Source organism: Acinonyx jubatus, chromosome B1, assembly GCF_027475565.1.
Source record: "Acinonyx jubatus isolate Ajub_Pintada_27869175 chromosome B1, VMU_Ajub_asm_v1.0, whole genome shotgun sequence".
Taxonomy (NCBI): Eukaryota; Metazoa; Chordata; class Mammalia; order Carnivora; family Felidae; genus Acinonyx; species Acinonyx jubatus.
In genome coordinates this window covers 21,824,224-21,847,786 of record NC_069382.1, presented here as the reverse complement: position 1 = coordinate 21,847,786, position 23,563 = coordinate 21,824,224, and the positions used below count along the sequence as shown (strand labels likewise).

Below are 23,563 nucleotides of genomic sequence, written 5' to 3'. Positions count from 1 at the left end.
GGATTAAGTTTATTTGACCTTGGATCACACGGTGAGTTAGGGGTCAGATGTTACTTTTATCCCCTTTCACAAGTTAATGACTATCCAGCATCTTAGAGAATTAAAGAGAAAAACTGGTTTCTCTTCACTAGTTGAAAAGCAGCAAAAAGTCTTTACAGATGAATAATCCCAGCACTGAATGAACATGAATTATTTTCATATCCACATGCACATTTTCTTTTAGACAGATATAACTATGAACCAAGGAGAGAAGAAAAGTCTAATTAAGAAAGTATTCCAATGACTAATGCTATTATAAAATGACAGACAATATGTAGGAACGTTTGAGACAAAAGTACAACAAAAGTCAACAATATGCTGTGCTTTTCTGTCATTGCCCTAATCAGTCTTTCAGTATTAGAAACACAGTACCTCAGTTCTTCAAGATTTGTTATTATAAATTACATAAAAGAGTAAGTTATTTAAAGAGTACAGAATTACCTTTGGGTAAAATGAGACTTGGAGAAAAAGTGAGAAGAGAAAACAAAGATGGGTTGCAGGTAGAGATACACGTTTACTTTTATACATCCATCTATAATTCTTGTTTCACTAATTCCATATAATTAGATATAATTCAATATAATTCGATATAATTAGAAATAAACCCACTGTTTGATGATAATAGCAAGAGTATTACATTAGCTTTTTCTATTCCATCAAACCACCAAGTTTTTACAAAGCCTCAACAGAAATTTCAAGTACAACTAGTATAAGGTTGAGACAATCATTGGCTTATCACCCATATTTGCTTTTAACTGTTAATCGTAAATGCAAACGTTAGATACAAGCATTTGCTCATTTACCCATTCCAAATTTATTCAGGGTATACAACATATTAATTACTTTGTTGGATACTAGGGGAAAAAAAAAGACACATTGATCATGGAAACTTGGGCTCTAAGAGTAAAAGCGGAGAAGCCACCTTGCATTTACAATAAGGTGTGAGTGTTATTGTATACTGTGTTATATAACACAACAGAGAGAGCTATGAGAGAGAGTACATTGACTTGATTTCATGGGGGGTTTCCCAGGAGTTGGCATTTAAGCCTTTAATGATTTTTATGATGGAGAATGCTGTCCTATACCAATCTGGGTATTATAACGTCGTGGTGTATGGGAGAAGGCCAAATTAACCAGCTTCTCATTAATATGCTAAGAAACACTTTTCCCTATCTTTTCCAACTTGTAGGAGTCTGGCTGTGGTCTTCAGAAACCAGAGCATTCTGTAAGTTTTTCACTTGCCACGGGCGTTGCTTTTAGTTACATAGAATATTTCTAGGATTTGCTGGGAACACTGCTTAGATACAAGGATTAAATTAGTCAAATCTATCGAAGTGCACACAGTGAAAAGAACTGGCAGTAATCATTTGAGGCATACAGTGAAATTAGACTTAATGCCTTAAAATGGCATTAGATTATATTAACATCTCAGTCTAAAGTACGTTCAAACCAACAAACAATGCAAGCTCTATTTAAAATCTACAATTGTCAGGGCACCTGGGTGGCTGAGTCAGTTAAGCTTCCAACTCTTGATTTCAGCTCAGGTCATGCTCTCACAGTTCTTGGGATCGAGCCCTGTGTTGGGATCTTTGCTGACAGCATGGAACCTGCTTGTGATTTTCTCTCTCCTTCTCTCTGCCCTTCCCTATTTGTGCTCTCTCTCTCTCAAAATAAATAAATAAACTTAAAACAAGTCTACAGTTGTATAGATCTTCTTTGCTGCAATTCTTTCTAAAAATCTTTTAATTATACACAGACTTTAAATCGTCTATGCTGTCTGAATTATTATTTTTTATAATTTTCTGATAAACTTCATATGCTTTTTGCTAGAAGGCTGTAACTGTGGTTGGTCATTTTCAAGTGCTAAATTTCTTAGGTCCGATCATCATTAGCCTTCCATTATTTGGGTTTTTATTTTCAATGTACTTTTGTAGCTATTCAGATGATTGCAGTTCTAGGAAAAAGTGGTGAAGGTTAAACTTTTATCAGAAGAGTAAATAAACTTAGGGTGCCTGGGTGGCTCAGTCAGTTAAGCGGCCAACTTCGGCTACTGTCACAATCTTGCAGTTCATGAGTTCGAGCCCCGCGTCGGGCTCTGTGTTGACAGCTCAGAGCCTGGAGCCTGCATCGGATTCTGTGTCTCCCTCTCTCTATGTCCCTCCCCAGCTCATTCTCTGTCTGTCTCTATTGCTCTCTCACTCTCAAAAAATAAACATGAGAGAAAGAAAGAAAGAAAGAAAGAAAGAAAGAAAGAAAGAAAAGTAAATATACTTATGAGAGATAGATAAATCAGTTTCTGCTGTGTTTAAATATGCTAACCGGCAGGGAAGGAAACAGGCATATGAATCTGTGTGTCTCCACATTTCCAAACCATTTTTCACTGCAATATTTGCTTAGTATACAAGTAAATGAATTAGAGTCTGAAATGCAAATGTAATAACAAGCTGCATGAATAGGAGACCAAACTGACATAATTAATTTGTCTCTTTTGGATTCTTGCCCACTAAAAATGCTACTATATTATCAATTTTCATTATTACTTTTAATTTATTAAGGACCCATTGTGTTAAGAACCTCATTTGACACATAGGAAGAACTCTACCATTAGTACCCAGTTCTCAAAAAGAACAATCTTCCAGCTGCAGCTACCTCTTTTTTTTTAAGTTTATTTATTTATTGGGGGTGGGGGGTGGGGAGAGAAAGAGACAATACCAAGCAGCCCCTATGTGGCACTCCAACTTACGAAACTGTGAGATCATGAACTGAGCTGAAATCAAGAGTCTGATAATTCTTTTTTAAGTTATTAATGTTCATTTATTTTTGAGAGAGAGAGAGAGAGAGAGAGAGAGCGAGCACGAGCAGGAGAGGGGCAGAGAGAGAGGGAGACACAGAATCTGAGGCTCCAGGCTCTGAGCTGTCAGCACAGAGCCTGACATGGGGCTTGAATTCACAAACTGTGAGATCGTGACCTGAGCCAAAGTCAGACGCTTAACTGGGCCACCCAGGTGCCCCAAGAGTCTGATGATTCTTAACCATGTGAGCAACCCAGGTGCCCCCAGCTGCAGCGACCTACTAAGTGGATCTTCTGTTCATATCCTTGAAGGCACCTCACAAGGTAACTTCAGAAGAGAATACTCTAGAAAGTGATTGGTTGGGGGTTGCTGTGTTTTGTTAGGATGCTTTCTCAAACATTAGCACACAGCAGAATCACCAGAAGGGCTTGTGAAGGTGTGGACTTTTGAACCACACCTCCAGAGTTTTAGATTCCACTGATCTGGGGTAGGGCCCGGGAATGTGCATTTCTATTGAGGTCATCGGAGCTGCTGAAGCTGCTGGTCTAGTCCAGACAGTGGCAAGGCTGGTGCTGGATGGGGGTACCCAGGCTTCCTCACTCTCGGACACATTCACTCCTACAGAATTTCCCTCACCTCCACCCCCATCTATCCCCACAGTTATCTGCACACGATCCACTTCTCAGGGCAACTAAGAAGCTTTCTTCAGAACCATGTCAGCTTTACCACTCAAAGAGAATTTGCCACTCGGTTTCCAACTTCGTAGGTTTCTATTACTCCTGTACTTCTCCTAAGGAGAAAAAATGATTTCCCGAAGAGATGAATTTTATTGCTCAACCGTAAGTGAGCTGGTTAAAACTAAAGTGACTAATTTCTAGAATGTCAAATTAAAAGACAAAGTAGCACTCGGGTCTGAAAGAGTGGCCAAGGCACTGGGAGAAGTCAGCGCTCCATCAGTGGAAGTCTAAAGCAGCTGAAGCAGCTTTTTTCACACACTTAACTGCTTGCTTCTTTCATATAACTCATTCATTCCCCTGCATTAGGAGACTCAGAAATGCAGCATTGTCACTCTGTACATATCCGCAAACTGGTTCTTCTGGAGAGATGAAATTACATTTCAACTTCTAATAACATGCAACCAGCAACCCCTGATAGCTTGCTGTAAAATATATGCCTCCTTCTCTTCTTCAAGACCTGGACAGTGTGGTGACAGGTACTGAAGAGATGGGGGTCCAGTCTTTCTCTGCCCTCTCTGCACACAATCTGATTCTTTTTTTTAATGTTTTTATTTTTATTTTTTTTAAAAACAATTTTTTTAACGTTTATTTATTTTTGAGACAGAGAGAGACAGAGCATGAATGGCGGAGGGGCAGAGAAAGAGGGAGACACAGAATCGGAAGCAGGCTCCAGGCTCTGAGCCATCAGCCCAGAGCCCGATGCGGGGCTCGAACTCACGGACCGCAAGATCGTGACCTGAACTGAAGTCGGATACTTAACCAACTGAGCCACCCAGGCGCCCCAATGTTTATTTATTTTTGAGAGAGAAAGTGAGTGAGTGAGTAGGGGAGGGGCAGCGAGAGAGGGAGACACAGAATGCGAAGCAGGCTCCAAGCTGTCAGCACAGAGCCAGACTCAGGGCTCGAACTCACAGACCACAAGATCGTGACCTGAGCCAAAGTCGGATGCTCAGCTGACTGAGCCACCCAGGTGGCCCCATAGTCTGATTCTTGAACTGAAGTGGGTTTATAATTTGGGCTCCTCCTGGGCAGACTCCTTAGTCATTGCTCAGACCTAGCTTCTTAACTAGGGTGACAATGTAATTAAAATGTGTATTAGTTTTCTACTGCTGCCTGTTTGTCGTCTCTCCTCACCCCCTCACCATTTATATGTTGAAGCCCTAAGCCCTAATATGATAGTATTTGGAGATGGGGACTTTGGGAGGTAATGAGGTTTGGATGAGATCGTGAGGGTGGGGTCCCCATGATGGGATTACTGTTCCTATAAGAAGAGAAAGAAACATCAGAACTTGCTTTCTCTTCCATGTGAGGATGCGGTGAAAGGGTGGCCTTCTACGAGCCAGCAGAGAACTCTCACAAGGAACTGAATCCGTTGGTACCTTGATCTTGGACTGCCCGGCCTCTAAAACTTTGAGAAACACATGTCTGTTGTTTAAGACACCTAATGTATGGTATTTTTTATGCCAGCTCGAGCAATACAGTACCCTGAAAAATTAGTACACTTAAAAAAATCTATTACCTGACAGTTCTATAGATCGGAAATACAGTATAAGTCTCATCAGGCTGAAATCAGATGTGTCATTGGGCTGTGTATTTGGAGCTTTGAGGGGAGGATCCATTTCCTTCTTCATCTGGCTTATTGGCAGGATTCAGCTACTTATGGTTGTTAAGTTTGAAGCTCCCCTTTCTTTGTTGGCTGTGAACAGAAGACTGTTTCTAGTTTCTCAAGGCCACGCATATTCCTTGTCTCTTGTTTCTGTCCTCCAGCTTCAAAGCCTGCAAAGGTAGGTCAAATCCCTCTTGTCCTTAGAATCGTTTCTCTTTTCTTTTCTGCCATAGATCTGACTCACTCAGGAACGATTGTTTTAAAGGATTTGTTAGTTTGGCCCACCCAGCTAATCCAGGATAATATCTGCATCCCAAGGTCCATGCTCTTAATCACATTTGCAAAATCCCTTTGCTATGTAAGAAAACATATTCACAAATAGCAGGAATTAGAGCATGGGCATCATTGGGGGACATTATTTGCTGATCACAATGTTCATACAAGGTCATCCTTGCGAAGAGAGCACTATTAAGAAGTACGCCACAATATCAGGAATAAACCAGGACACATTTTCACCCGATTTATGACGCTGAGAGTTAAGAACAGGGTTTAAAATAAGATGTAAGTGTGTGTGTGTGTGGGGGGTGGCGGTTATTTGTATGCTGGAGTAAAATGAGTTGAGCTGTATTATCAAGCTATTGTCTAATCAATGAAGTCAAAATAAATATTTTAACAGTGCCTTCTGTAGGCCAGAGGATGGACAATGAGGTGTTAAAGAGATGAGTAAGAACTCAGCTGTGCCTTCAAGAAGCTTCCAGCTGGTTTTCCATAGATGTGTTTATAAATGCCCACCTTGATTCCCAGATGTGCTCTAGGTCCACGTGTGTCAGCAGGGATGGATGAGTATTTGCTTATAGATGAAGGGTAATGAATGCAGATGAAGAATACATTCTCCTTGACCGTGAAGGCACATGGAGTGTAGGGATGAGACTCTACCCTCCAACTCTTAGGCCGGCAAACCAGGGCCATTGGGTATAACTAAAAAGAAGATAAAATGAATGTCCTATTTAGAACAATCCTTTAATTAAGAAGTAGGCTACTGGGGACCCTGCTTTAATTAACCACAGAGTACCACATTAACCTTTTCCTATGTTGTTATAAAGTTGAAGCTCTACTCCCTGAGGTGGAATTTCTTCATATGCATTCTGCTATCCTTGGGCATATGCAGATTGAAAAAGAAATTAAATATGAAGATACTATTCCCATTAAAAGATAATTATAAAACTCAAATTATGCATGGATTCATACATGATTGCATAATGATTGAAAACGAAGTGAGTGCTTTGAGACATTCATTGGTCCTAGTTAGAAATGCTTGCATATTTTATAAAAGTTAATGTTTTATATTTATTTACATTTGAATCATTATGCTGTAAGATGAGACTTTTTGGCTTGATAATCTTAATGTTATTAATTCATCATAATCTTTTTATATGGGAGTGGCTATAATTCTGTGTCACATATGTACTATTTCAGCATTCTTGTAATCATCTGGTATTTTATGCATTATTTGAAATAATACTTTCTTCAGAAGCTGTTATAAAGTTACATTAAACTTTGGTGTTGTTCCTAGACAAGTATATTTAGAAATTTTTGTAGTTAAGAGGTGTATATAAAAACGCTAGCAAACATGAATGTACTTCTGCACTCATCACTAAACAGAAAATTGAATTGTGAAGCGCTTTCAGATATCCATAATTTACGAAGTTAAAATAGTACTGACTCTATTTTGAATTATTAGTCGACAGGAAATTTAATTTCCTTAATTGTGGCATATAAATCACATGGAAGTGGCTAAAGCTACACTTTAAAGAGAGCAATGAAACAAAACAATTTCATTGCAGAAAACTTGGATGGTGGGGCGCCTGGGGGGTTCAGTCTGTTAGGCTTCCAACTTTGGCTCACATCATGATCTCACTGTTCATGGGTTCCAGCCCCATGTCAGGCTCTGTGCTGACATCTCAGAGCCTGGAGCCTGTTTCAGATTCGGTGTCTCCCTCTCTCTCTCTCTGCCCCTCCCCTGCTCATGCTCTGTCCTTTCTCTCTCAAAAATAAATAAACATCTAAAAAAAAAAAAAGAAATCTTTGATGGTTATAAAACAAAGAAAAGTTGCTCTTTTGAGAAGGTAAAAACAACACTGAACATAAACATCTAGCTCTACCCAGAAAATGATGTGATTTGTATCCACGAACATAAGTTTTTAGAATAGGCCTATCATGAAGAGAGGAACACTGTGTCAAACAAGTTTTACTTCATAAAGTTTAGAAAATACAAATGTTGAATTCTATTATCATTTTCTATTGCATGCACATAAGTTAATATGTTTTTCAGGTGGTAAATTTTCAATAAATACATTTTACCATGGGCATATTTACCAAAGAATGAGTGTGATGAATGTAATTATAATGAAATTAAAATTTTTTTCATCTGGAATTAAGCGCCACAAAGAGTAGATTGTATTTGGATGAATTTGGAAGTGGTATGTAATGGTAAGTGGATGGGAACTGAATATGTTATAGAAAGCAGCTGAGGGAGCATGGAAAGGAGATAAATAACATTAGCTGATAATACTACATTGGAAAAGTCTGGGTCACGTAGAAGATTTTAGAGCAAGGGTCTGCTAGAGTATTCAAAATAGATTTTCAATTAAAAAAATGTTAACGTTGATTTAGTTTTGAAGGAGAGAGAAAGAGCATAAATGGGGAAGGGGCAGAGAGAGAGGGAGACACAGAATCTGAAGCAGGCTCCAGGCTCTGAGCTATCAGCACAGAACCCAATGCAGAGCTCAAATTCATTAGTCATGAGATCATGACCTGAGCCAAAGTAGGACACCCAACCGACTGAGCCAGGTGCCCTGAAATAGATTTTCAATTTTAAAAATTGGGAAAAAATAGTCTTTTGGGGTGACTGAACAGGTAAGACATGATCTTCGTCCTTCTAATAAGTCGCCGAGAAAGTCATAAACATGGTTAAGGTAACTTAGGGTCTCAACTGTAATTAAGGAGCTCATCAAGTGTAGAATAAGGACAGAAATCGGAGGGAAAACTCCTAGTCAGGTACTGAAGCCATGGACTCATGTAGAGGCCTGACAAAGATGGTGATGGACAATCAGATGCGCAGCAGGACCCAGGCTTAAAGGGCCTTGACAGACACAGCTTACGCTTTGGACTTCACTCTGTAGTGATGTCAAAGCATCAAGGATGTTTTTGAGGGACATGTGTATTAGCAGGCTCAGGACAGAGTAGACAGGGAAGAGACTTACCGACAGGGTAACACGTTCCAAGTGTCCTGCATTGGTCTGAAGGAGAGCTGTGGAGTGATCGACAGAAGAGAGATACAGCGGAATAGGAAGAAGAGAAAGGCTGGAGAAAAATGGCAGGGATCTAACTTGGGGGTTTAACGGTGCTATGGAAATAGGCCACGTGTGAGCCAGTTTAGAGACAAGTTGTACGAAAAATCAGAAGTCCTGAGTTTGATTTTAGACATGCTGCATTTGCATTGCCCTTGGGACGTTCCATTCAATGTATCTTCAGCAGGCAGTCACATATCTGAATGTTGTGCTAAGAAGAGAGGTCAGATAAAAGACAGAGATTAGGGCACGTGGAACTTGAAACTATGAGAATAAGATGTGATTACCCAGCGAGAACATACACATCAAGAGGTGTCCTCAAATACTTAAAGGGTGAGCCGGTGAAGAGCTCTGAAAGAAGCTCAAAGTCAGTTCCCAGAAAAGTAAGAGGAAGGGCAGGAGAGGGTCATGCATCTTGCATGTGACAAGTCTTGCGATCTGTGCCCCACGTGTAGTCCATTTCACCACCGTAGAGCCGACACAGGGAACCCCAGCATGATGCAGTCTCTCCTTCTTAATTACACACAATTTCTTTAGTTATTGGCTGGGGGTTCACAGCCACAGGACTGGTAGTCCTTTTCCTTTCAAGGAGGGCGTTGTTGATAAGAATCAAAAGAAGCATTTAGATGTGAGTCTCTCATCTATTGTGACATCTCGACTTCAGTATTTCAGGTTGCACTTCCCCAATTTTATAAAGTCATCCCAAATACTATTTCTCAAAATTGCAGTCACAGTCCTACATGTCTATTGGGTTATTTTGATGTAGCACAGGTAATGAGATGGGTCAGATACTTCACAATTCCTTTGTTTCCAAGCACACATTGTGTCTGGTCCTTGTCAGCCCTGGCAGAAATGGTTTAAAAGAGACATTTTGAAAAGCTGCAGTGTTAGTTCTCTGCTGTTTATCTTTGCTGAGCTTACATTATTTACACAAACACTATGTGTGCTATACTTAAATACCCTCTTTTATGTTCCTGTTTTATTGACACCCGAGGCATCCCACATTTATGCTGTTTGTTGGCTTGGAACACCATCACCTAGAAACAACTTTCAAGAAGTGAAATTTTTATCTAGTGATTTCTTTTGGCTAACCTTTTAATTGTGCCTTCATCTTTCTCTGTCATTTTTCTTAGGTCATTGCCAAATAGGTATATTTTTTGCCTTCAGTACTGCTTTAAAAAAAATCTGCAAATTGCTATTAGTTTAGTAGGTAATTTATGTTTACTAAACAAGAACAAAGGGAACAGAAATAAAAAAGAACAAAAAGGCAGTCACGCCATCAAACGCTCTGCCAGCATAGGCTTTAAGAAACTTGGTAGAGTTTGCAACTATTCGCAGAACTCGGCATAAGCAGACATAGACGAATCTACAGATTTGATCTCGTTCACTCACAAATGCAATGTTTTTCATGCTTTACGTAGAAATCTCTACTGAAAAATAAAAGAATATCCGAGATATAGGGAAAAGACATTATGAGATCATACAGTTGCGTGGGTGTGTTTCGTCCTCAAGTTTTGTCAAAGAACATCCTTGGGGAAGTCAGGGAACTATTTGACTCCCCTAGCCAATATGTCTGAAAGCATTGAGGGTGTTTCTGTAGCTCTCTTCGTACCCCTGATACTGAGGCTGATCAAAGCTTAGCTCATGTAACAAAGGTAGAAACAAATTCGAATACTTGGCACAGAAGCCCGAGCAGACTTGCCAGGGTTTGGGGAGGAGGGCGGGAATTACGATAATGTGAATGAATGAGAAGGAGACGGGTGTTTAGAATTTTTGTCAACCCGAACTTCTGGGTTTCTGTGCAAATGTTCATGATTAGCTTTTCCAGAGGACTCAAGGAGAAAGTGTTTACAGAACCGGCGGAGTCGGATATGAACGCTAAAGGGCAGAGTCACACATTCTGATTCTGAGAAGCCGACTCCAAGAGAGAGATTAGGGTGCAGGAACTTTATTAGGAGCCACCCTTGGAAGTTTTGATCAACATTTACCCACTAAGCCAATGTTTTCACACTTTAAGTAGGAAATCTCCACTGAAGAATATTGGGGATCATATGAAAAAGGCATGGTGAGTACATACACTTGCTCAGGTGGTTTGGAAAGGGAGAGAAGCTGGGGTAGCCCCTGAATCACCCAGTTATTGAATACAGACTGCCGCAAAAGGGGATGACACCCTGTAGCTGAGGCATTTCCTGAAGAGGGCTGAGAACTGAGGGCTTTCCTGCTGGTAACACTCTCAGTGGCCAAGGAAATAAATCTTTCGGTCCTCAAGAGGAATCTGTGTCACGTCAGGGTGCCCACACCGCCCATTCCTTTTACCACTCAGACCTACTTCTTTAGGTAAGTCGTGGGAGCAACTCCTCCAAGAATTGGAAGTCTCTTTTTGTGGGAAAGTTAGAAGAGAAAGGAGAATAGGACGAAGTACTGCCCCAAAGGCTACCAATAGTCTTGAAGAAGCAACAGATATTCACCATCTCTTTACCACCAACCACTCTAGATCCCTACCTTCACCTACCTCCTTCACCTGTTCCAGTGGCTTGCCTGCGGGCAAGACCTACCCCTTTACCTGTGAGGTGCACAAGCCCCTGGTTTCAAGCCTTTCTCAGGCAATAGCTTCTGCATTTGTCTATTTATTATCAAAATTACTCAAGGGTATACTGATAGACATCCAAGGTAATCAGCTGGATGCTAAATATAATTCTCTCTGCCCCCCTTTATAAGAGCATCCCTATTTCCTTCTGAGATCTGTTTAATTACCTCACCAAAGTGGCAACTCTCTATTTTGCCAGCAAATCTCTTAGAATGAAGACTGTAAAGTGCCATGAGCTATGAGCAACCAGAGAGAACAGTTCAGTGGGCCTCTTGCTATGTCCCCCCAAATCAGGGCCTCCAATACCAAAAAACTCAGGTTTGGGGGAATGAGAAGCACAAGTTTCTCAAACGGTTCACCAAGAGTGGTGGTAAGCAAGGCCAAGCCGCTGCTCCCCCTTAGTTTCTAGACGCATGAATTCTACCTAATGTGGACACATCATCACATGATGGTTATTGATTAAAATGTACACTGCCTTCTGGAGAATGATGATAGCAGATGGCTGCTGTAAGCTGGTCATGTAACTTCTGGACTCATCTCGTTGTCTTGTGCCTCTTCCACGACGATGCTTTTTGGTGGACGTCAACATGTGATACGGAAATTTTTGCGCTCCCATGTGTCTGTCCTCATGCTGTATCACACAATCCTTGTACCCGGTCTTTTAATCCTTCCTTCCCCAGACCCTTGAACAATTGTTTTGCTCTCACAGGATGGGGTCATTAGGAAGCAAATTACAGCGTAGAGATCAGTTTCTCCGAAGTTTATGTGGGAGTGCTCTCAGTCAGTACTCACGGAAAGGAAGGAGAGGAAGCTGGTTTGGGAAGAGGGGGATGTAGGCCTACAATGCAGTCTTGATGAAGACCTTAGCACACCCCAAGGGAAGCTCTGAGCCTGGGATGAACCTCATGTCACCCACACTGGATGGAGGCTGTCACGAGGAGGGGTTGTGCTCTGGGTGGCGTAGTATTGTGAGAGGGCTGCTATGCAAAATACAACAGATTAAGAGGACGAAAGAAAAGAAATTTATTCTGTCGCAGTTCTGGAGGCTACAAGTCCAAGATCAAGATGTTGGCCATTTGGTTCCTCTTGATGTTCCCTCTCGCCTTGGCTTGCAGATAGCCACCTTCTTGCTGTGTCTTCGCATGGCCTTTCCCTGGAGCATGTGCATTCCTGTATCTCTATGGGTGTTCCAATTTCCTCTTATAAGGACTCCAGTCACGTTGGATTAGGGCCCACCCATACGAACTCACTGAATCTTCATTATTTCTTTACAGGCTCTATCTTCAAAAAGTCACATTTTGAGGTATTCGGGGTTAGGGCATCAATGTATGAATTTGTGGAAAATGATTATTTTTGTTGCTGTTGCATTTTAAAAAAAAATAAACATCATCTTTCTGTGTAATAAAACTCCCACATTTTATTCTCCTATAACAAATTCACTTTAGTTATCCCATAACGTATTTTTCTTTGGTTTCTTCCTTTTTAAGTTTCCTTACAAAGTTAAAACCGTACATAAGAGGATTTAAACCATGAACATGGCACGTGCCAATATCATTTGTGACATAACATGCATCTTTAGCTGAAGGCTAACTGTTATAGTACTCCCAGCACCTGGGCAGTAAATTCTTGATTCCTGGAGGGGAATCTGGGCAACACATTACAGCATCCTCTAAAGGCAAGTACTGTTACCGACTGAAAGTTTATGTCTCCCGCAAATTCACACACTGAAATTCTAACCCCCATTTGTATGGTGTTAGGAGGTGAGGCCTTGGGGAGGTAATTAGGTCATAGGGGTAGAGGCCTCATGAATGGAATTAGTGCTCTTACAAGGAGAGACTAGGAAGCTTGCTTCCTTTCTGCTCTCTTTGGCAAGTGAAGATACAATGAGAAGACGGCCATCTACAAACCAGGAAGAAACCTTACCAGAACCTGACCATGCTGTCACCTTCATCTTGGACTCCAGCCTCCCACAGTGTGAGAAATAAATGTATGCTCTTAATGTAATGTTTGTTCCAGCGGCCCCAGTTGACTAAGACACCGACTCCTTCAAATTGCTCATATTTATTTTTTCTTGTAGCACTTCGTCATAATCCAAATAACGAAAACATTACTCATCTAGTCTTCTCTAATTATAATTCAAATACCAGTTCTCTCCAAGCAACATCAATGTTCCTTTCTCTCCTTGATACACCTTGGTATGATGCACTGAGCTTGCTTATTTTTAGCCCTCACTCCTCTCTACACTGTGAATTCCATTAGCACAGGAGCCTTTTAGCATTTGGTGTTTGCTTTCTTTATATCCTTATTTTAAAAATTCTAGCACTGTCTCTGGCACAGAACTGTGCTTAATAAAATATGTTTGAATTAATACGGTCCAAGCCCATCTTTCTGTATGTGTATGTGATGTTGTAGCATTCCTAAAGTCCAGCAATCCTCTAACCAACTGAAGGTCCAGCTGATAAGAAATCGATTGCAAACAATAACGTAGGCCTTGCTCAGGCATGTTTAGGGTCATGTAACTTGAGACAACAGCAACAAAAAATTTTCTGACCCAGATGGAGTAGCCCTTAGCTCTGGATGAAATCACATCATTGATGATTAATTTCTTTGGATTCAGACTTACATTTTCCAAGAGAAATTAGATGCAAAATGCAAATACCACTGGAAGACAAAAGTGTTGCTAGTCCTTAATATTTTTAGATGATTTTGAAAGATGATTTTTTTTCTGATTGCTCTCCAGAAGACAGCTGGCTAAGGAATAATGGCATTTGGAAAAGAGATGTTTTGGTGTTAGTGAAAAAAAGGGAGAATAGGGCACTTTGGAGGTATGTTTATTTGACATGAGTCTCACTTAGCTACAGAAAGAGAATATGGGGTGATAGAATCTGGGGCAGAAGAAACCAAAAAATATGAAGGAGGTATTAAAAAGAGGAGGGGGTGGCTGCTAAAAATGAACCTCAGCGGCTTCAGAATATTGCCCGGGGCACTCATCATTATTTCTGAATTTTCAATCCTCATCCAATACCTTCATAAAATATCACCTTTTCCCCATAGAAGACTATGATACAGCATGTCAATTCAGGTCAGAAATGAAATATCAATGCAAGCAAACCGGCATAAAATCAGAGAACACAAGATAGTAAAGTTAGTGTTAGTAATTCTTTTCAATGGCCTCTGAAAAATGTATTGGAGAACATCATCCAATGCCGAGCACTCAAATTCATGGCAGTAAAGTTGGTGACAGTCTCAGAAACAAGCAAGCACACAAAACAAAACAAAGCCAACTGTCCCCAGTTCACAGCAAGTGATTTATGTTCTGATTCTTGCAAAAAAAAATCTTCCAGAATGATGAATATTTTAGTCCGTGATTGAATATATTTTACTGTCTACATGCTCTACGAGTAAAAAGCAGTAATTTCTGAAGTCAGTAATCTGGCCATTTCATGAAAACGTAATGTAACAATAGGAATACCTAACTTGCTACTGATTTTCAGAGTTAGTAAAATTGATATCTAAAAATAATAGCTGTGTGTTGTGATAGCATTACAGAGCAACATCCTTTCTTACCCCACAACTAAGTTTTCTATTAGGTCAGTAGAAGCAGCTATTGAAAGAGAATTAAATGTCTTTTTGACTATGCCCCCTCTAAATGATATGCACATCTTCACTCTTTCACTGTTTTCTATCAACAGCAAAATCAGTGATCATAGATTGAAATTTGGATGCAAAATATATAATCAATGCAAAGTGTGAATGTCAGGTGGAACTGTGAATCATTATTCAGTGATTTCATTTTTTCAATGTTGCAAAAAGTAAAATTCTTTTCATAACAAGACAGTCATAGTTACTTCTTTCTCCAAAAACTAAGGGTAGAGAAAGCCTTTGAAAAACAAGGGTGATTCAACAGCATACATTCAGCAAGGGGAAAAAAAAGTCTATTTTATTCTGCCAGCCTTCCCTAGAGAAAGTAATAGAAAGAGCTAGTAAGGAACAAGCCTAAGGCGCCTCTACATACATTTCTTTTCCTTGTGTCACAAAATCACAGTGCAGGCTGAATTACCTGGGAGCCAATAGTTTTAGATAAGAAATTTCTACAATGGTTTCAAATAAATAAAATGTAAAAATAGTACTTTCATTACAATCTGTGTGAACGCATACTATTTTGAAATATTCTTAATCTGAGTGATAGTTATTATTACTTAGATTCATGATGTCTTTTGTTTAGACATGAAGAATCGAGAGCCAGAGAACACATTTGAAATGTGCAACCTAATTTTATGATGCATAAAGCAACACTTCCCACAGCTGGGAGTTTTGGAAAAATCTTTTAAGTTTATCAAGACAGTGAGGATATTAAATGAATCAGAAAATCAAGGAATTTTTAGGAAGGAGAAGATTTAGAAATGTTTAAATACAACATTTCAATTTTTTTCATGTAAATAAATATAAATGTTTTAGGTAAGGAATTTAAAATCCAAATATTAACCTACCAAATAATTAGATCCTTGCCTTTATATTTTCTTAAAGCATGCAAGCAAAGAAGACCGATGTCTCCCACATTTTCCTCATTTACTGAATTGAATATCTTGATATACCACATACTATTGTCTGTCATTAGTATTGATTCCATCTTCTCAAAGAATGAACTCAAAGTTGGTATATTGTTAAAGTTTACTTCTCACTGAGTCTGCTTTTCCTACACTCACACTAGTTCCCAGGAAAACTAAAATCACACTCATTGGTTTGGCTTAATGTGAACACGGTCAATGTGATGCCGTAAGTCAGATGTTACTGCCTGTGCCCGGCTGTTCTGGAAAACAAGAGAGGGAGGACTATAGGATATTAGATGGCGACTAGAAAGTTGTGTGTGTGTGTGTGTGTGTGTGTGTGTGTGCGTGCGTGCGTGTGTGTGTGTGTTTATATGTTTGTTTCACAAAAAGTAAGGTGACAGTATCGGCAATGCTGTTCCAGGGTCTACTTTTGCTGCATTTTGCTTAGTCATGTTTTCACAAAAGCTTCGCCTTTTGTCAAATAGCCATGCAAACCTTAGATCCTTAAGAGGGAGCTGATTGTTTAAAAATTAATAAACTTGTTACTTGTGGATACTAGTTCACAAGTGAAGTGAGTCTCTTCGTAGTCTTTGAGAATAAAAATACATCATAGACGGGAAAGAAGGGCCTTCCACAAAGACCAGTGAACATCGGTAATGCCTGATGAATGCCTTGTGCTGTCAGTGTGACCTTCCACACTGTTTTGGGGGAAAGTTTTCCATTTCTCATTTTTGGACAGAGATTTCCATCCTTTTCAACACCATTTTCTTATATTTCTCTCAATGTCTTTTCTTACACTAGCTCTTTTCAAACCATTAGGATACATTCATGTACAGTTGAATCGTGTCAATTTCTAAACCCACAAAGTCAAGGAAAACAAAACATGCCTGAGTGTTCCTCCTTTGAAAATAGCATCAGTATAAATGTAAAGGTTCATAAAGCTCAGGGAGCTGATCCTGTCTCATCTTTTTGTTAGTTTGAGCAGTTTTTATGTGGATGGATTTCCTAACAACGTGTTTCATGAACTTACTTTTTGACAGTTTCAGTAGACTGCACAGGCAGTGTTCGCCTGAAATGTACTCATTTCAAAACTCCTTGTGCCCATTACCACCTAAAATAACCCTTTTCCATTCTCCGCAGGATTGCTTTTGCATCTGCTTCACAGTACCCTTATTGTAGTGCATTGGTACCTTTGGATTTAATAAAAATTCCCAACATGGAGACTTAACTTTGGAACCAAAGTGTTGTTTTAGTTTTCAAGACTATTTTTCATGACTTTTAAATATAAACTCAAAATTACAGAAAAATTGCAGGAAAAGTTAAGAAACTCTCTTATATGCTTTACTGAGATTCACCAATTGTTTACATTTTCCCCAACTTACTTTATCATTCTTTTACTGTATCCATCTATTATCATCAATTTTTCTATCATCCATCTCTCTCTCTCTCTCTCTCTCTATCCTTCTATCTAATTTATCATCTATCAATCATTTATCTGTAATTTTTTTCTGAATGAATGGAGACTAAATTGGAGATGTTGTACCTATTCACCCTGAAATAACTGTTTGTTTCTTAAAAACAAAGACTTTCTTTCACATAACTGTACTATCATTCTCAAAATAAGAAATTTCAACATTGGCACAACAGTATTATTGAATTCACGGTCATCCGTTGTCTCATAAATGTCTTTTGTAGATATTTATTGCCTAGGAAGAATGCAATCTTACATCACGTATTGTGTGTACTTGTCATATTGCTTTAATTTCCCTTAATCTGAATCAGTTTCCTCTTAATCTGGGTCAACCTTCCTTGACCTTGACATTTTTAAAGAGAACAAGCCAGCTACTTTATAAATATCTTTTAATTTGGGTTTGTCTGGTGTTTCCTCATGATGAGATTCAGGTGTTACATTTTGGGCAAGAATATCACATAATGTGTCCCTCTCAGCATATCTTATTATTAAAAAATGATACTGGTTTTTTCCAATGAGAGCTTTTTGAAATGATGCTTTTCTACCTTTGCCCCTTGAGCAGTAACTAAATGGCCCAGATAGCCAAAAAATGAAATACAACCAAATGCAATCTAGTTTCTCAGCTTCCCAAGAAAGAGAAAAAAAATATATAGATCATACAAAACTAAAGGGAATATATGTTTTTTTCCAACTTCAGAAAGGTCTTTTCTTTTTTATTTTATATATATATATATATATATATATATATATATATATATATATTGCCTATGTATTCTTTTATTTTCTTCAACAAATACTCATTGCCTACATGCTATGTGCTGTATTTTTTTTTTCTGCTGGGCACTAAATTCCTTGCAGTCAAATATTTGCTACCCAATGACTTCATTTTGTATCCCAAATAATGCTAATTCCATTCACCATGACAATATCAAAATGCTTTCAAGGAGGTCACAATTTCTTTTTAATCATCAATTCAAAGAAATAGGTTTAGAACCCTAAGCCTAGTTACCAGAATACAACATTTTATCTTATTTACCACTCCTGTTATAGAACGTCCCCAGAGTCTCCAGCCTCATTCTCTCTTGAGTCTCCTTGTCCATTTCCGATGACCCCTACTCATTCTCTTTGGTTGCTAAAACACTCCTTGACTTTATTTTTCCTTAAGCTCTCCCTGAAAATTCCCTTCACCTTCTCTCAGATTAGGATCTTCAGTTCTGACTTTTTCCTAGAACTCCCAACCTATCTTTACAGGTGCTTTCTGGAAATTTCCCCTTTGACATCTTACAATTATCTCAAAGTCAGCCCTACCCTTTACCTCTAACCCAGTTTTACTTCCTGTTTTTCCCCAGGGTAGTGGCATCCCTTTGCTTCAGTGTAGAATGTTCTGGGAGACTCAGAGGCTCCCAAAAATTGGCTTTGACTCCTATGGCAGCTGCCCCTCACTGCTTCTCTCTCTGCTGAATCTTGCTGCCCTCAGCACTGAAGGGTGTTTCTAAGAGCACTCACCAATAAAAGCCATACATGAAAATCTCTCAGAATCAGTCTCCAAGGGAACCCGAAGAACGAGACAGCCTCTAATCTGCTAGACTTCGAAGGAATAGATTTTAATGATTTGGCAGAAATTTCTACATAGAACAGTGCTTTAGAGAAAGGGAGGACATTGGTCTCTTAGGGACTGACTGATGATAAACTATTGAGTTGTATCCCTCCCCAAAAGCACGGAACAGAGTGAAGCCCCACATATGCTGTCCTGCCTCACCTCATCAAAGCAAGCAGGACTTTATATCAGTCCCCCAAGCAGGTTTCACCAGGTGAAAACAACACCGGGACCTGAGCACATGAGCTCCTGGGCTGTCTGGCTATTTCTATACCTGCCTTACCTACTTGTGAAAGCTCTGTTCCATCAGGTGCTTAGATAACGTGACATTTTATGATTTTGAAACTTTTAGAAATAAAGGAATAGTAAAGGAATAAAGCAATCTCCCCATGTATTTTTGAAATCCTGCAATGGTGGGTAATACCTACATTTAAATGCTATAACATTTCACCATAAGCAGACTTATAAGGCCAAAAATAAACAGAGTAAATTACTTCAAGAAATGAAGCAAGAGGTAGATTAATAACACAATTCTTTGAAGTAGTTATGAAGGGGAACAAAATTATTATTATATCTATTGCAGGGCTACATGACATTGTGCACAAACCTATATATATTATACTTTGGCATGATGAATTGTTGGAAAGTTAGTCCTTCGAATTGAGTATGAAAAAAAAATCTGAATTTAGTAACTATTATCCACCCTGTACCTTGCCTCCACTAAAGCAAGTTGCTTGTTTGCACTGAGGTTGAATGAAGACTTTGCCCAGTCTTTACATTTGGTAGGGTCCCTGTCTTCTCAATGTCCAGCACGAATAGTTTTCTACTTCCCTCTTTTCCAAATGTACAGTTTGTATTAATAATATATGTAAAATAGCACACATACTTTGAATACCTTATACATGCCAAGCACTGTACCAAGAACAAACCATATAGTTGCAATTCAAAGTCAGGTGCATTCGGTTAAGCGTCTGACTTTGGCTCAGGTCATGATCTCATAGTTCATGAGTTTGAGCCCCACGTCACATTCCAGGCCGACAGCTCATAACCTGGAGCCTGCTTTGGATTCTGTGTCTCTCTCTATCTCTCTACCCCTACCCCCTCTCTCCTTCTCTCTCTCAAAAATAAAGTTAAAAAATTTTTATCTAAAAAAAGTCAAGTATTCTGTTTAGTTACCACAAAATCACCTTTCTGTAAATATATGACCTTATGAATGAAATGTGTATATTCCCTCCAAACTCCTATGTCTGAAGCACCAACTCCTGTATGATGGTATTGGGAGAATAGAGCCTTTGGGAGATAATTAGGTTAGATGAGGTCATGAAGGTGGGGCCCTTATGATGGGATTAATGCCGTTACAAGAGGAGTCATCACAAGGCTTGCTTCCTCTCTCCATCCCCCACCCCCAACCCACCACCTGATTCATGGACCCAAAAAGCCATGTGAGACAACAGAGAGAAGGTGGCCATCTGCAAGCCAGGAAAAAAGAACTTTCCAGGAAACACAATGGCCTACACCTTGATCTTGTACTTCCCAGCCTCCAGAACTACGAGAACTTCTGTTATTGAAGTACCCAGTCTATGGTATTTTGTTATAGCAGCTTGGACTAAGACATATGGATTTAATGGGAATGTCAAATGAATTAAAAATGAGAAAATATTCAACAGAGGCTGAGGGGCTTATTTGCCATTAGGACATTTTGTGAGGGTATCCTAATCAACAAACAAGCGACTAGCTTTTACTTTTGAACAAGCTGCCAATTCTTGACGAGGCTTGGAATCATATTTTTGTTTTATTTTTCCTTTGCCTAAGAAATATAGCATTTATGGTTTTATAATCTTTGAGGCAGAAATAGCTTATGCCAATTTTTCTTAAAGACTCTGTGCCGTGTTTTCTTAGTCTCACCTAGCACACGTTTCTGATTTCTACCAAATGCATGTTTTCCCAAAAGTTCTTCTCTTAGACTAAATGTAGAACAGTGCTATCATAAAGTTAGAATTTTAAAGACATCACTGTGTTTGCTATTAAAAGTAGTATTCAATGTCAATTTTCCAGGCAAAGAACAATATCTCAGCACTGCAGATAGAAAATGAAATGTATGAAACATCCAGAAACATCTGCCAGTCTCCGGTGAATACTCTGCAATCAATCCGTGCTATCATAAAAAATAAGAACAGAGGTCTTTGCTTAGCATTACTAGCACACAGTACCTCATTAACTAACTCAGCCAATCAATTAGGGTCACTGAAAGGTGGCATAATAGGACTTTGGGGGAACATAACCGTTTTCCTCATTAAATACTAACAAGCGAGTTCTCCTACTTTTCTGATACATTATGTTTCCTACATTTCCTCCCTGCCCATTAAATATAGTCCTAATAATCACATATCTGCGTATAGCAGCCTGTCTTTTTAATTTACCTGCTGTATCAATTTTGAACATATTTCCCTGATAGTTACAGATTTTCTTCCTTTGGCAAGAATGTCAATCCAAAACAATCTTACCTTTCATTTATAAACCTGCTTGAATCTTTTAAGTCGTCTGGTAATAAAATGCATGGTGGAAAATTTGAGTGACTGTAAAATGAACTGCATGGAAATTGGAACAATGATGAGGTGCATTAATAATGTCAAGACGTGTCCCACATACGACACTCTTCTTGCTATGAGGTGGGTGACTAACTAATTGGACAGGAAATCCCCTGTGAACTGGCAGAGGACATTGTGTTTACTCAAGAAACTGTAACGATGTCTGTGCCAATGCTACAGGACTTTCTCTCAGTTTTAACAAGAGCATATAAAAATGCTCTTGCAGACATTTCCTTACACAGTTGTTATATGAATACATTTCAGTTCAATGACTTTTACTACGGAGAAGCTTTTCTTAAACTTGTGGTACTTTTGAAGTCATTTATTTAATAGAGGTAAGTTATCTGTATTTGAGTCTGTGCCAGAAGCATATAGTATTGTATGTGAGCACGTATCCTTTTTTTTTTTTTTTTTTGACACATTTGCTTCCCTTGTAACTTTCTGTTCCTCTAACAAACCTGTCTCTCTCAATTTAAAGATCTGTGGTCAGACTTTGTGGGTAGTTAGGAACATTGTAGATTGTCTTCTGGGGTGCCTGAATTATTTCAGAGGAGACAAGGCACCTGTATGTGAATTCCTAAAATCATACAAATTTGCCCACCTTGTTTTACAAAAAGTTCAACATGGAGCTGAGCCATTTTTGTTTTGATTTTATTCTTCTTCTAATTCATACAAAATTTGATTTTTCTCTTTCATTTTTTATCTATTTGAGAGAGAGAGAGAGAGAGAGAGAGAGAGAGAGAGAGAGAGAAAATAAACAGGGGAGGGACAGAGAAAGAGAATCCCAAGCAGGCTCCACACTGCCAGGGTCAGAGCCTGGCATGTGGCTTTATCTCCCAAATCCTGAGATCATGACCTGAGCTGAAATCGAGGTGTATGTTTAACTGACTGAGCCACCCAGCCACTTCCATATAAAATTTGATTTTTGTATCCTGTTATTCCCACATGAAAAACACTCCTACACGAAATAGTTAAGTTAAATACCTGCTGATCTCTCATATCACGTTACTTTCAGTACCCTTACTGGGTGCTCATTTGGAAATGATGAGTCATTTTGTTTCCTTTATTGTTTCTGGAGGACACGTTAAGACATCCATAACATCTCATGGAAGAGCTGTCTAGAGTGTAGACAACACAGAAAGTGGTCATTTTGGTCTTTTGGAACTTTAAATAGTTCCCATCACTTCCTGGATTTACTGTGGCTACTGACATCTTCTCCATATAAACCCAAGAAAAGATGGCCACTAATACTGAATAATACATGGTAAGAGACTAATAAATAATAATATTCCCATGAGTAGTTTGCATGAATTTTAAATAGTTGGTTGTTATCATTTAGCAAAATTTATTATTTAGCATGTTTACAAGGTATACTTATCAAACTTAAAACAGAAAATATAGGTTTCACTAAAAACTTAAAACTTTAATCATGGAAACTCAAACTTATTAACAAAAGCAATCAGTCTCTAAATAGAATTTGTTAAATAATAGTTGGCTGGTGTAGCAAATACAACGTGAATATCAAAGTTCTATTTATTTATAAATTCAAGTCACCTGAAGTGACAAAATTTTTCATACTTTAAAAAATGGACACCTTCAGATATAACTGGGGAGTTACACATAAAAGATAAGACTAGAGAGAATCGTGAAATACAAATAAAAGCATATTATGGATTGAAAAGTGTGAAAAATGAGGAAATCCTTAATCATTATTTGAATTGTATTATATTCTGATATTAAATTGCATTATAAATGAAAAACTGGAAGAAAAAGGAAAAAGTGTCTCTTAATCCTACTATTCCAAGATAGACATTAGTATTATTTTGATATATATCTTTCCAAGTTTTTTCATGCATATTTGTTCTTATTAAATTATTATAATAGTAGTATATAGGCATTTTATATACTTCTTCACTTAATATATTCCTTGAGTCTGTAAAATTCATAAGTATGTTTTATTGCTGCATATTATTTCATTGTGAAATTATCAATATTTATATAACTATTTGCCTATTGTAGGTCGTTGAACTTCCCTTCTTCTTCCGTTCATAACGTGGTGAAAGGCATCTTTGTGCATTTAGTACTTTTTCCTTTTTGATTTTGCTCAGAATACATTCCCAGGAGTGAAATTCCTGGATAAAAATTCCCCAATACTTTCTCATCTTAGCAAAGTATACTTTGGCTGGTTATGGACTAACGATGAGCTGAGGAATGCATACTTTTTCAGCCAATGTGGGAGAGGCCAA

General features: G+C 38.7%; 1 long non-coding RNA gene across 1 annotated transcript in view; it reads left to right on the top strand.

The window, feature by feature from the left end:
- Window positions 1-22,391: 22,391 nt before the first annotated feature.
- LOC113604706 (uncharacterized) overlaps window positions 22,392-23,563 on the top strand; it is a 32,081-nt gene continuing 30,909 nt past the window's right edge. Inside the window, exon 1 of the long non-coding RNA XR_003426733.2 lies at window positions 22,392-22,581. This is a non-coding gene — a long non-coding RNA (uncharacterized LOC113604706). The remainder of the gene's footprint in view (window positions 22,582-23,563) is intronic.